At 54.7% G+C, this 14,515-nt stretch overlaps 1 long non-coding RNA gene across 1 annotated transcript; it reads left to right on the top strand.

Annotated features, from left to right (window-relative positions):
• Window positions 1–5,485: 5,485 nt before the first annotated feature.
• Window positions 5,486–6,483, top strand: LOC143165588 (uncharacterized). The gene is made up of 3 exons (XR_012996274.1): window positions 5,486–5,546; window positions 5,919–5,972; window positions 6,387–6,483. It is a non-coding gene; the product is annotated as an uncharacterized LOC143165588 (long non-coding RNA).
• Window positions 6,484–14,515: the final 8,032 nt, after the last annotated feature.

Consider the following 14,515-nt stretch of genomic DNA (forward strand, 5'->3'; position numbering starts at 1 on the left):
TACAGGCAGGCTGAGGGCAGGATTCTGCCCGGCAACCGAAGCCATGCTTCCAGAGACCCCGGGGAGGGCAGAGCAGCATGCCGAAGAAGAGCCCCTGTACAGCTGCCATATTCCATCTGAGGACAGCCCTGCTCCTCATCCTCTCCCAGCATTGCGCAGGAGGCTCCTCGCCTGCTCCCAACAGGCTGCACGGTGCTGCAGAAGTCAGGAGGGGAAGACCTTGGTGGCAGGACATCAGGCAGGTGCTCCTGAGCACCTTTTGTATTTCCTTGGCTCACTGCAAGGGAGCAGGGAGCTGCTGAGAAACTCTGCGGCCTCTGTCTTGCTTTATATATTGCATAATGCATGGTGTAGCTGCCTGACAATATGGGGCACCCCGTGTTATTAACGGGGTTAATTGTAATTTCCTGCTCCCCTTTCCCCTTTGCAGCATCGTGAAATGTTGCCGTGGAGCTGGAAGGGGCTCTGGTAGGAGAGGAGGTCTGAGGAGTCGGCAGCAGGCAAGACGTTAACCTTCAGTTCCGTCGGCACCACAGTTGGGAAGACTGGGAAAGCACTGCCCGCTGGAGAAGGTCTTGCTGAGCCCCCGTCCCCGGGGAGATGCATGCAGGTCCATGAGGGAGGGGGAGGTTGTGCATGGAAGGGGAAGGGCTCACAGTTCTTGCTGTCACTGCCTTGTTCTTTGCTGAGCTCTTGTACCTCCTCACTGCAGATCTGTGACTGTTTGGGGTGCTGAGGTCTGCGCTGACCCAGCGAGGCTCTGGGTGAAGAGGGCAATGGATATACCTAGAAGAAAGAGCTGAAACCTTTGGTCTGCCACCTACAGATAGCCCCCCACAGCTGATGTGCTTAGGTTACAGTTTAAAATTACTCATTCTTTTGTCCCCAGGCCAGGAAACCCAACCTGGGCCCTGGGAGTTAGATGAGGCTTGTGTTAACAATCTTCCCGTTTCTCCCGCTCTCCCAATTGGGATGTAGAAGATTATCCTAATTATGTGGAGAATCCAACTTGCTAAGGGCAATCTAGGTAAGGCTTGTACTTACACGCAGTACTCGTGGAGCAGGATGGACAGTCACGCTCGGTGCCTTGGTGTTTGCACTTGGGTCGCAGCATCTTGGTAAAAGCTTTTGCAGCAGGTCTTGGACAGGAGAATGTGGGCACCCACCTCTTCTGCTGCTTTCCTGCCGCAGTTTCCAGCTGGTGTCCATGCCTGGAGATGGGGCAGGGCAAGGCTTGGGGGCACGTAGCATCCCTCCCCGCTGTGCTGATCGTCCATGGCTCAGTGGTCCTGCCCACCTCACCCATGGCAAGAGATATGCTGTGTCGTGGTTCAACCTCAGTCGGCAACTGGGTACCACACAGCCACTCGCTCACTCCTCCCCCCCCCCGGTGGGATGGGGGAGAGAATTGGAAGAGTAGAAGTGAGAAAAACTCGTGGGTTGAGATAAAAACAGTTTAATAATTGAAATAAAATAATAATAGCAATAATAATGTAATAATAATAATAATACACAAAGCAAGTGATGCACGATGCAATTCCTCACCACCTGCCGACCGATGCCCAGCCAGTCCCCGAGCAGTGGCCCCCCCGGCCAGCTTTCCCCAGTTTCTATACCGAGCATGACGTCCCATGGTATGGAATGTCCCTGTGGCCAGTTTGGGTCAGCTGTCCTGGCTGTGCCCCCTCCCAGCTTCTCGCTGGCAGGGGATGAAAAGCTGAAAAGTCCTTGACTAGTGCAAGCACTGCTCAGCAACAACTAAAACATCGGTGTGTTATCAACATTGTTCTCACCCTAAATCCAAACCACAGCACTGTACCAGCTACAAGGAAGGAAATTAACTCCATCCCTGCCGAAACCAGGACAGCTGCCAGCTTTGCCCATTCCAGGATCCTTGGTGCTGATGTCTCTGAGATGGGGGGAGAGCATGAAGGAGTTCACCTTGTGTCCAATCGGCTTCATCAGTGATAGTGAATGTGAGAACTAGAATAGAAATGAAAGGGAAGGAAGCAACAAGTATGCGTTGTTGCTTGGTCATAAGGCAAGAGGAGAGGAAAATTCAAGTGCGGAGAGGAACTGAACGTCAGAAAGAGCATGGGAAGAGATGAAGAAGTCCAGAGGGGAGAGCAAGAGACACAGAGCCTCTTGTTTGTCATTCTTGTGTCCCACAAGAATTTAGTTTTATGACCCTCCCGTCAGCAAATATCCTGCTGGTGTTGCTGTTTCTCTGTGTGGGTCGGTTCCCAGATAAGACCTCAGCTGTGCTTCAGCCAGGAGGTTCCACTGGCTGGTGGAGAAAAGCTCCAGCAAAGACCCTTTCCTCCAGGAGACGCACGTGGCTGGGCTGTGCGTGCGCGGCACGGGGAGTCCAGGGGAGACCCACGGTGCGGAGCAGTGCAGCCAAAGCCAAGTGTGTAGGACTCTGCCCTCTCCCTGGCAGAGATGCCCATGGGGCTTTGGGAGCGCAGCCACCATGCGGACAGGTGCAGGATCAGCCCAGGGGCACACCAGCGTTCGCAAATTCTCAGCATCGCTTGCTTTCTGCGACCATCCTTCTGTCTTTGACCCAGGAGCATCCCTGCGGGACAGGCTCTGCCATCCTCTTCTGCTCCCCGTGCTGCGGTGAAGGTGGTGTTGGGACCATGCACACTGGTGATAGAAGATGGTCCCAGTAGGATACTGCTCCCCAGACTCTGTTTCGGGGAGGGCTCTGTGGTGGCGGGTCCCCATCCTGCATGCTCAGTTTGGGCTCCATCATCTCGGAAAACGGGGAGAAAACAGGGATGGAAGGGGGCAGAGAAAATGGGAGGGGAGCCATGTAATGTGGGGATGTGGGGGTGCCGCCTTTGGAGAAGGGAGGATGTCGGGTCTGGCTTCAAAATGGGGTAGGGGGGTGATTACTGGAAATGCTGACAGGGAACTGAAGGGGAGGAAACGGCAGGTGGGAGCAGGTTTTGCTCTGAGCACGAAAGGGGAAGAGCGGTGGCGGGCAGCGGAGGGCCTGCAGGGAGCAGCAGAGATTGCACCCACAGAGGCTGGGGACACAGAGGGCCCTGCGCCCGCTGCCGGTGCTATCCGCATCCTTTCGGTGTCTGGCCTGGTCGATGCAGCTCTGGGGAGGAAAGGACGTCCCTCCAGCCGGAGGTGGCAGGGGGATGCGGGGGGCTACTTGGAGCACCCCATCCCCACAGGGCAGGAGCCGGGACCTGGGTGCTCAGGGCCAGAGCCGGACTGGGGAGCCTGGTCCCTGCCTGGCTGGGGCTTGTACATCCCATGTCTGAGCAACCAGAAAGCTCTGACCGAGCCCATCCCCACGTCAACCCACAGCGGTCCTCGATGTTTGGGGGTTGGCAGAGTGTGCAGATCCCAACCCAGCCTCAGCTAGCACGCTGGACGGGGTGGACATCACCCCGTCATCCTGCCGTGACAGCAGCATCGCTTTCTCCAAGGGGTCCGTTCCCTGGTGTAAAACAAAAAGGACTCAGGTGGCACGGGGAGGCGCTGCTGTAGGAAACTGGGGAAGCCCTTTCCCCTGCACCCGCCCGTGCCGGGGACGGGGAGCTACTGGGCTGCAACCTAAAATACTGGGAAATGGCCATCAGCAGTACTCAGCTGCGTTATTCGGGTCCATCTCAGGGCTGAGAGCACGTGGCTGGGATGAAACCGCAGAAGGAGTCAAACAGCGAAGAGAGGAGATAAAAATCAGGCTGAAGCAAGAGAAGGGGAAGCCTGCGAGTGCAGAGGGAACTGCCTGACCGAGCGGCGAGGAGGTGAGCTCCAGGCAGGGCTGCAGCTTGCCTCGGCTGAGCAGTGACCCTCGTGTTGCGGGAAGAGAAAGGAACCTCCCAGCCGATCCTGCTGGGTGCCCAGCATCGTCACCGTGAGGCTGTCGGAAAGACGGCATGGAGGTCCGGCTGGCCGGCGGCTTTCTGCCCCTGCTGCTCCTCGCCTGGCTGCCCACCGGTGAGTCCCCCTGTACCCTCACCTCAACTCTTCCGTCTTTGCATACACCTGCAGGATGTTTGGAACGTGGCTGCTGCTGCTTTTTCCTCTCCTCTTGCAGCATTTAACTCCCCCTTCTGCACCAGCACCTCGCCATGTGCCTTGCAGAGGGGGCCCCCCCTGCAACTGCCTATGCCCAGGCTGTGGGCTCTGCCCACGGGGACCCAATTTCAGGCTCTGGGGCTTTGAACCAGCATTGCCTTAGCAGCAGGGAGAGAAAACAGTCGGGAGTGGGAAAGGAAACAAGAGATGCTTATAAGCCTGATGACTGCGAAGGAGGTCAGCTTCACGTGGAGGATGCGGATATTCCTTAACACAAACCCTTTTTTGGGTTTTTTTGGCAGGACTCGCTCACCAGATTTCAGACACGATCAATGTGTCGGTAGGGTTAGGTCTCATCTTGCAGTGTCTGCCCAAACACGGGCTCGAGCAGCACAGCTAGGGAGATGAAGTTGTTTAATACTGCTCAAAACAACAGAAAAAAGCAGAACAAAAGTGGTGGTGTGGAGATGAAAAAGGGTTCTGCCCGGCTCATCTTCGCCAGCGTGAACAAAGCACGTACGAGAACGTACACGTGCAAGATGGAGAACACAAAAAACATGTCTGAGAACAGACATTCCAAATGGAACAAGTGTGGTAAGAGACACAAGCCCACCAACACCCACAGGAGCGGAGAGAAAGGACTTAGGAAGGGAGAGGAGAGAGGGAAGAGAGGGAGGACTCTGCTGAGAAGGTGTGAAGTGACTTCAGCTCAGAGGTTCAGGAGCGATTCTGAAGTACTCCGGAGTGAGCATTAGGGGATGGGATGAAGCCAGAGAGGCTGCTCTACGTCTACTACGTTTTCTTTGCTTCTCTAGGGCTGACCGGTTCCCCACAGCTAGCCCCCCAGTCCCACCTCACGCTTCATGAAATGGTGGAGCCTGAGCCTGTGGCCTCGGTAGCACGTCCTGCTCTGGTGCCAGAAGACCCTTCTGCCAAGGTTGCAGGAGGAGGAGGAGGTGTCCTTCCCCCCGATCCTCCCATTTTCAATCATTTCTGAGACAGAGAAATGCTTGTGCGCTGCACAGCGTTGGGTGGCACTAATCAACGTGCAACATTTCAACGTTCACTGTTGAGGAACAGCCGGATTCGGAAAAGGGCATCAGCTGCTGGAGGAAAGGACAGTTACTTCACCGTGTCTTTCATGAGCGACATGTGCCAGTGGGATATGACCCCTGCAAGGTCATATATATGACTTATATTTCACTTATCACTTATATTTTTGTTTCCTCCAGGGACAGTCAGCCACCCAGAAGAGTCAGTCATCCCTGTGGAGTGCAGGTTCAGGATTTGTCTGGAGAATCTCATGGTACCTGTGAAGTGGTACAAACCTGCAGGTCTGGAGGTGGGGAATCAAACCAACACCACGACTCTGGGAGAAAACTGTATCAAGGTCACCAGCCCCAGCGTGTGTTCAGCCCACACAAGAATCTGTGTGTGTATGGTGTTCGAGACAAGAATAAACTTGACAGACACTGGAAACGGCATGCAAGGGACAGTTTCCAGTAAGTGGCACTGCTCCCATTTTCATGGGGGTGATGAGTGGGCAGAGAAGGATGCTATCATGAACGGTCCCCCCGGTACCCCCGTGCACCGTTTCCCCCAAAAGCATCCCGGGCACTGGAGGAGCCAACCCAGCACAGCCCTTTTGGCAGATGCATCCCACCACAGAGCTGCTTGGCCATCGGGTCCTTGAAATAGGACGCGCCACATCCTCCAGCTGCGGCACGTCAGCCGAATGCTGAGGTGGCTGGAGCTGCGGTGGCAGGAGCGTGAGAGCCGGGGCTGTGGGATCCAGGTCCCTGCCCCAAAGCAGAGCAGGGAGCAGGGTGTCCTCTGCCTCTGGGCAGTCTCTCACTTGTGTTTCTGTCTTCCAGGCTGTGGCCCTGGGGCACCTCAGACCAATGTCACCGAGAAGGAGACCTGGACAGGTGAGTCCCCACAGCCCCGTGGCTGCAAGCGTGGGGGGCAGGAGGCATCCTCAGGGAGAAAGAGGAGCAGCAAGGGGGGAAACACATCCTGATGTTTTCCCATGAGTGGGTGGGAGCTGCTGGCCAACAGGGGTAGGCACCAGTGGATCAGAAGCTGTGACGCTGGGAAGGCGCTCTGATGGTCCGACTACCCCCCTGGCTGAGTTCGGATGAGTTTTTGGAGACTGTTCCCCACATGATTTTGTCAGCACCCTGGGGCTGTGGGGGCTGCGGGTGGTTCAGGGTCTGGAAGCCCAAGTTTGGAAAAGAACCACCCCCCCCCCCCCCCCCCCCCCGAAAGGGGCAATGGCAGCGTGCGTCCCTGCAGGGTGGGATGGCAGCTCATGAGTGCCTCTGTGATGGTTGTGTGTGCAGGACTCAGCTTCCTCCCGTGTGTCATCTTCGGCTTAGCAGTCGGGACGCTTCTTTACATGCCGATAATTTGCCTTCTGCTGTGGCAGTGCAGAAGGAACAGAAAAGGTAAGACTGAGCCTGCGCTGAGCCTCCGTCTCCTGTGGGAGCTGGTCGGCACCTCCTCCTCACCTGCTGGTCTGGACAAGCCCAGGCTTGGGAGATGTCCATCTTCAATACCCTACTGCTCCTGCTCACTCGGTGTTCCCTGCACAGTCTGTCCTCCTGGACAAGCTGTCCCAGGGTGGGGAGAAGGTTCACCCCCTCCCTTCCCTCTGGCCAGTTGCTGGTGAGAACCCAGTTATGGCACAAGCCGTGGTGCAAGTGAAACAGGTCTTGCACATCACCACATTTCCAGAAGTGTCCAGCTCAGAGCTCTTCTCCAGCCCCTCCAAGGGCTTTTAAATCCTTGCCAAACCCTCCTGCCCCCCGGCCATCTTCAGAGCCAGCTAACCGCAGAGCCCCATCCTCTCCTGCAACAAAAGCAGGACCAATGCAGATGTTTTCTTCATTTAAAATAATGATCGTTATCATTATTTTAACTACTATTTAAACTATGTTTCCTTTTTCAGGAAAGCTCACAAGCAGGCAAGTGGCGGAGGGGAATCAGCTCAGCACGGTAAGCCAGGGAGGGCTTCGCACGTATCGTTTCCTTGTCCCTGTAAAAAGCAGCACTGGTTGTTGAGTACCCATTTAAAGGATTTCAGAGTAAAATCAGCTTTGCTTTCTGAAAATGTGGTCCTAAACACTTATTAATTCCTATTAAATAGGGGCTTACAAGCTTCTGAATAGGTGGCACCTCTGAGCAAGCTGGATAATGCTTGGGCAGTGCAAATGGTTGTGCCAGTGGAAAAATACTAGCAGGGGAGATGCAGAAGGGAAAGCCAGGGCTCTACTCATTGCTCTCTCCCCTGTAGGCATCTCCGGTGACAGGGACTGAGGACCTGACCTACGTCAACCTGAAGTTTGAAAAGAAGGGGACAAACCCCACCTCCTCCGATGTCGTTTACACCGAGATCAAAGCGTTGCAACAAAAGCAGAGCAGCGGGGATGCTGGTGCTGCCAATGCAGGGGTGGATGTCTCCCCAGAGGGAGAGGGCAAATGAGGGAGAAGGGAGGGATGAGCAGCTTGTTGTACACCTGTCGAGGTCATCATCCCCGAAAACTAGGCGTTAGCTTGTACGGAAGTGCAATCTTGGCGACCAAAGCCACCTATTTACCCCCAAATGACTGCACCACTGTGCTTTATGCTCCCCTGGAAGAAGCCATCTCTCGCGGTGAGGACAGGGCTCTTCCAGCTGGTTTTCCCCTTGCCTTCCTGCAGCCCCAAGCACTGGCAAGCCTCGGCAACTCCTTTCACAGTCTCCGGTCACTGATGGGTTCCTCTAGCAACTTGCTCCATGTTTCAGTGATGTCACCGTGCACCGCGTGGCCACCATGGTCCAGGAAGCACTTGGTGTCCCCTTGGTGCTAGAAATGCTGGGTGGGGTGGCCATGAGAAGCTCCTCTCGGTGCTGAAAAGGTCCTGGAGCAATTGTCTGGATTTTCTCCGGAGCAGGCACCTGCTGTGACGTGGGTTGACCTTGCTCTGGTTCACTCGCTTGAAACACAAGAAGCAAGGGTGGAAAGGCATCGTTTGCTTCGCAGAGGTGCAATGCAAGTGCTGCTGCAGTGATCTGCGTGGATCTGCTTCATGGTGGGAGTGGATGGGTGTCCTCATGCATGTAGAGCTTTCCTGTAATTTGGGGGAAAAAAAAAAAAGGAAATAAAAAGGGATGTTTTCACCCTCAGTGTTTCCAGTTCTCTACTCCTGATGGAGACCCAGTGAAGTCCAGCAGGAATAGTCACCAAGCCCTGGAGACTTTCTGGTTTCCCCGCTCAGTCCAGTTTCAGAGCAGCTACCCGTGGGAGACATCCCCAAAGTGGTGGCAGTGGAGCTCCCTGTGTCCTGGGGGCAGAGCTCAGGTCACGTGCAGCCAGGAAGACACAGACAAGGGCTACAGAAAGGGAAAAATTGGGGAAAAAAAACCCCAATATTTGGGGGGAGCAACCAGTGGAAAAGGGGGTGGGATGTGAGGGTCAAAGTGCTGAACCGGGGAGGCTCATAGAGGCATCAAGGTTGCTGGGGGATGCTGCCCAGGGATGCAGAGCAGAACCAGGCTCCACCAAACTGCAGGACATCCTCACCAGCCTCCTCCTGGGTACCTGCAACCATGGAGGAGGAGGAGCAGATGGAGGAGGATCCCTAGGGGTGCCCCAGCTTGGAAAGGGAAGGCGTAAGTTAAACTGGCAGGTATGAAATGCAGCCAAAACTTCAGCAGCAGCTTCTGAAGGAGCTGGAGGAGGAACTGAAGGAGATGTGCCAGGTCTCCCCCTGGCCGCAGAAAGGAAGTGAGATGGAGGGTCTCCAGAACATCTCACTGCCTGTCGCTCCTTGGGGGGCTGTTTCCAACCTACATGCCCAGAGGTCCATGGGATTTGGCTTAGAGCAGACACTGCTCAGCCACGGCTCTCACCCCATCCTCGCGACAAGGAGACCCATCGCTTGTGTTTGGGTGGGACGCGAGGGTGGCCATCCCACACCCTCCTGATGTGGCACTGGGGCAGCCAGAGAGGCTGGGGTGGGGCAGAAGTCCAACAAGGGATCAGCAGGGGGTCTGCTGGCCACCTTTTTGTTGACAGCTGGCTGAACATGAGCCGGCAGTGTGCCCAGGCGGCCAAGAAGGCCAATGGCATCCTGGCCTGTATCAGAAATGGTGTGGCCAGCAGGAGTAGGGAAGGGATCGTGCCCCTGTACTCGGCGCTGGTGAGGCCGCACCTCGAATACTGTGTTCAGTTTTGGGCCCCTCACTCCAAGAAGGACGTCGAGGTGCTGGAGCGTGTCCAGAGAAGGGCAACGAGGCTGGTCAGGGGTCTGGAGAACAAGTCTGATGAGGAGCGGCTGAGGGAACTGGGGTTGTTCAGCCTGGAGAAGAGGAGGCTGAGGGGAGACCTCATCGCTCTCTACAACCACCTGAAAGGAGGTTGTAGCGAGGTGGGGGTCGGTCTCTTCTCCCAAGTAACAAGCGATAGGACGAGAGGGAAATGGCCTCAAGTTGTGCCAGGGGAGGGTTAGATTGGATGTGAGGAAAAATTTCTTTACCAAAAGGCCTGTCAAGCATTGGAACAGGCTGCGCAGGGAAGTGGTTGAGTCACCATCCCTGGGGGTATTGAAAAGACGTGGAGATGTGGTACTCGGGGACATGGTTTAGTGGTGGACTTGGCAGTGCTGGGTTAACGGATGGACTTGATGATCTTAAGGGTCTTTTCCAACCTAAACAATTCTATGATTCTATATAGCCAGGCTGGGCGGCCCTTGGGCTGGCCCAGCACAGCCCTTCTCATGTTCCTACAGCATGAAATGACCAAAGTTACTATTTTAAGGAGAAAAGCATTTAAAAAAACCTGACTTCAACTAAGAAGGACTGCTTGTGACTCCAAGAAGAGCTGAGCAGGACACCTAAGACTTGTATTAAAAGCCTTGGCAGATGGTTATCCTTTGCAGAGGCAAGAGGGGAAGCTTCAGAGGCAAATACAGCTGCAGAGAAGTTCTTCAGCATCCCACTGGTCAAAAAAGGCCACGAGGAAAGGAAAAACACAAAGGACTTGAGCAGAATGACATGATCACTAAACTGCAGAGGCAAAATGGGAAAGCTAAGGTACAAAATGAGTTAAGACTAATGCGGGCTGTGAAAGGCTCTGCATTTGCTTAACTGCCTTAAAAAGAGGAGGAAGGAAAAAGAAAAGTTTGGCTTGTTATTTAACCAAGAAAGAGTCATTAACCAGTGAGGTGGAGAAAGCTGGGACTTTCGTAGTGCTGCTTTTGCATCCTCCCTTACGCCCAAGGTTAGCGGAGATCGGATCTGGGATAACAAGGAACCAGGAAAGAAGCGGTGAAATAGCCTTGGAGCAGTTACAGGAGTGAGCAAGAGGTGAAGAAACGCCGCCAGGGCTGCTTAAGGAACGAGCTGAGACAATCTCTCCAGATCTTGGGGGCTTTTGCAAGTGCAGGCAGGAAGGGTGGGGGCAGCATCTTTGTCCATCGGCTATTTTTAAAAAGGTGAAGCGGCTATGGCCAGAGCTGAGCCTCCGAATTTCAGTTCTCAGAAAGATGCTATCACAAGCGGTTAAGCAAGTGTGTGAAGATAGAGCGGTAATAAATGCAATGCCCTCCTTGCCCCAAACGTGTACGTGCCACCTCTGTATGGACGGAGGTCCCTATTGTCCCTACGTGTGCTCAAGGCAGGTGGGCGAGACAACCACGATGGGTTTCCGTGCCAGGAGCATGGAGGGCGTCCTCACTGCCCTGCAAGCTCTGCTCACTGTGCGGAGGAAGCCTGAGTCAGGTGGAGAAACAGAAGTAAAAGTGCTGCTTCTCCCAGTTTGTTTTTTTTTTAGGGCAGAATCATAGCAGTAGGCACCTGGGGAGAGCGCGGAGGAGCCACTCAACCTCTGGAGAAGAGGTGTACCGGGGGGTGCAGCTGGGGAGGTCTCTGCAGCTCCCCGGGAGCTGCTGCCTGATGTGGTCCCCAAGCTTCATGCCCGCTGTGATGGTGCTTTTGGGTGCTGGTGGACAAGTCCTCAGTGCCGCAGTCACTGCCAGCCCGGTTCCTACATGGTCCTCAGCTGAACCTCCTGCAGAAAGGGCACAGGAGAGCAAAAGGTCTTGAGCAAAGCTGCAGCCGTGCCAGAGCACACAGGAGAGGCTTGGCCTCCACCACGCTCCCTGCCTGGTGGAAAAGCAGCAGGAATCCATGTGGGAAAGAACAGGGACGTGATCCGGGTCACAGTGAGAAAACCCAGAAAGAGCAAAGGGAAAAAGAAAAAACAAGCCAAGGAGCAGAAGAGGAGGAACGGGAAAGGATGGGGATGGGTGAGGGTGGCAGTGGGGAGGACTGTTGTATACTCAGATGGTGTGAAAGAGAGAAGCCAGCAAAGAGAAGAGAGAAAACAGAAGAGAATTAGAGAAAGAAGAACAGAAACAGAGAGGTGGAAGGAACTGGAACAGAGAAACAGAAGGAGAAGAGAGACCAGAAGAGTCAGAAGAAGGGGAAGACACTGGAGAAAAATGGCTCAGGCTGAGGAAAAAGAGCAGTTGGGTGATTAATTGTATTTCTGCTGGCAAGTTCACTGGACTTTAACACCTCTGAAGCTCTCAGAGATGTCCGGGCCAGGCACAAGGAGAGGTTTATTCCCTGCTCTGCAGAGGGCACACGTCCCTCCCTGTCCCACAGAGCATCTCCTTCTCACCCAGGAGACCCAATTTCTCCAGCAAGGAAGGTTACCAGCAGGCATCGCATTTATTTAAGAGAAAAGTAGCGCATGTAAAGCAAGCTGCAAAGATGCAGAGAAAAGCTTCCTGGTCTTTGCACCAACTCTGAAGGCCACCAACGCAGCCATGCTTTTCCCAGCAGGAGGAAAAGCAGCTGCTCTAATTCAAGGGGAGGAAAGCAGGCGTGCACATGGAGCCAGTGCTGAACTCCACAGCTCTTCGTGCCTCCCCAGGTCGAAGCCGTGCAAGGGGACATCCTGGGGTGTGAGTACAGAGGCAGGGGTAGATGCACTGGGGTGTTTCTCCATGAACGGCTCCATAAAGCATCTCCTGAACAGGCTCCAGGGTAAAAAGGGACATCCGAAGGACGCTAAGAGAAGCAGGAGGAGAAGGGCGAAAAATGCTGCTGATCTTGTCTGTCAAGAGGAACGGATGCTCAGCTCTGTGACGCAGCGCTTGGCCTGGCGCTTGGCCTGCAGCACAAAGGGCTGCATCTCGCAGCCCCCTGGAAAACTGGGGCAATTCACTCTGTTTCAGTTTTATTGCTGGGGAGGGTTGGAGGAGCCTCCCTGATTATTTTAATCCCCCCTTTTTGTAAATTAGACTATTTCTATATCCCCAAGACGACGCTCACCAGGACCGGTTCCAGTGGGGCTGGGAGGAGAAGCGGATGGCACAGGGCTTTGCTGCGTGCTGGGGTCCACAGAGCTGGCGGGATGAGGACCAGGCGATCCTGAGCAGGCACAGCCGCTGGAGGGAGGCAGTGGAGCAGAAAAGCTGGCAAAAAAACCCCTTGGACATGGCTGGAGATGGGAAACAGCCTGTCCAGAGCAAACTGGGTAGGAGAGGCACATCCATCCCCCCTGCACCAGGGCCTCTCCCGGTCCCCTGTAACTCCTCCTGCTTACAACCCAGTTGCGCTCAGGACCTGCATTCACCGCATTGGACGGCTTTCTGCACTTCTGCAGCTGGGAATAAACCCCACATCTGTCTTCTTTGTGCTGCACAAGTGGAAGTAGGAAGAGGTGAGGTGAGAGAATTCCTATGGCGACAGTCCTAGACTGAATCCCGCGCCCTTGGCCCCTCTTGTCTAGATGTCACAGCCCCAAATCTCGTCCTGACGTGGGTGAGATCCCTAAGGCTGCCCCAGCCCCTGGCTTGGAGGAGGAACAACGGGGAGGATGAGGAACAACGGGGAGGATGAGGAACAACGGGGAGGATGAGGAACAACAAGCCAGCGAGGGAAGAGGGATGTGACTTACAGCCACCAAGAAGGGGACGAGCACACGCTCGTCTTTGCAGTGCCCAGTCCTTGCACGCCCTGTTTGCCTGCAGTGCCATAAAACACTCCCTGAGGCAGCAGTGGAGAGGTGACACTTTCAGATGGTGATGGATGATGCAATCCCCCAAAAGAAATAAAACCACCTGAACGATGCTTCAAAACCATCACGCAAAGAGTAAAAGATCTCACAAGAAAAAGTGCGTGGTAGGAGTCATAGGAGCAAGTCCACAACTGGAACGATGGAAGACAGGCGATGGCCAGATCCAGTAAGGTCTCAGGGATCTGGCCTAAGGCAGCAGGTGCTCAGAGGCCCCATTCCAGCGCACACGTGGCTGCGGAGCTCGCTCTGAGCCACAGAGCACTGTGATTTTTAGTCCTTTCTGCTCTCAGGAGCCTCGTTTGAGGTGCGAGCGTGCAGGTCAGTCCTGCACTCCCCATGGGCTGTACCTGGCGCTGCGTGTCCAACCTGTGTCACTCGGAGAGAGGGTGGCTTCAGCTGCCTGGAGCAAGGAGTTCAGTGGAACACGGGAACAGGTCAGCTACTGGGAGAAAAATCACAGAAGCTTCACTGAAAATGGCTGAAGTTACAGTGACTTTGCTGCAGGGCACATTTAAAGCGTCCGCTGGAGACCCCTGTAGAATTGCCCTGTCGCAGAGCTGGCTCAACAGCACATCAGGACCTGAACTGTGTCTGCTGAGTTCAGTTAATCCTCCTTCAGTTTGTCCTTTTAGCCCCCTTCCCACCACCCCAGCTGCAAGGGAGGGAGGTGCTGATCTCTTCTCCCTGGGATCCAGTGACAGGACGCCTGGGAATGGTTCAAAGCTGCACCAGGGGAGGTTTAGACTGGACATTGGGAAGCATTTCTTTACCGGGAGGGTGTTCAAGCCCTGGAACAGGCTTCCTGGAGAGGTGGTCGATGCCCCAAGCCTGTCAGTGTTTAAGAGGCATTTGAACAATGCCCTTAACGACATGCTTTAACTTTTGGTCAGCCCTGAAGCGGTCAGGCAGTTGGACCAGATGATCGCTGTAGGTCCCTTCCAACTGAGATGTTCTATTCTATTCTCGGCACAGCCTCAGCTTGCTCACCCCCAGGGACAAGTGCCGCCCTCCCAGGTGCAGGGTGGGTGGCCAGGCATAAGGACTAGGGGTGGAAGGAGGAGGGGAGGGCAGGCAGGGTGGCTGGAGGCTGTAGCAGACAAGGGAAGGGGGCTAAAAGGATAAATACTCCTCAAAACCAGCCTGATAGGAGCATATTCCCACCCAGCTGATGCTCCGCTGCCAAACTGTCACCCTTTGAGGCCCTCTCGCACAGCAAGAGCGGGTAACACTATTTAAAGAGAACAAGATTACACAGCCTTAACCACCATTAACTGAACTCAGCAGTATCTGAAAGTGCTTCCAGCTTGTTTAAATTCCAGTTCAGTGAATCACTGTGAAACAAAAGCTTCTGCCGCTACCTCCTCCCTGGCTTATCTTTCTTACTCCTGAAAGGAAAGCAG

The sequence above is a fragment of the Aptenodytes patagonicus genome, chromosome 11 (genome assembly GCF_965638725.1).
Source record: "Aptenodytes patagonicus chromosome 11, bAptPat1.pri.cur, whole genome shotgun sequence".
In the NCBI taxonomy this organism is placed as follows: domain Eukaryota; kingdom Metazoa; phylum Chordata; class Aves; order Sphenisciformes; family Spheniscidae; genus Aptenodytes; species Aptenodytes patagonicus.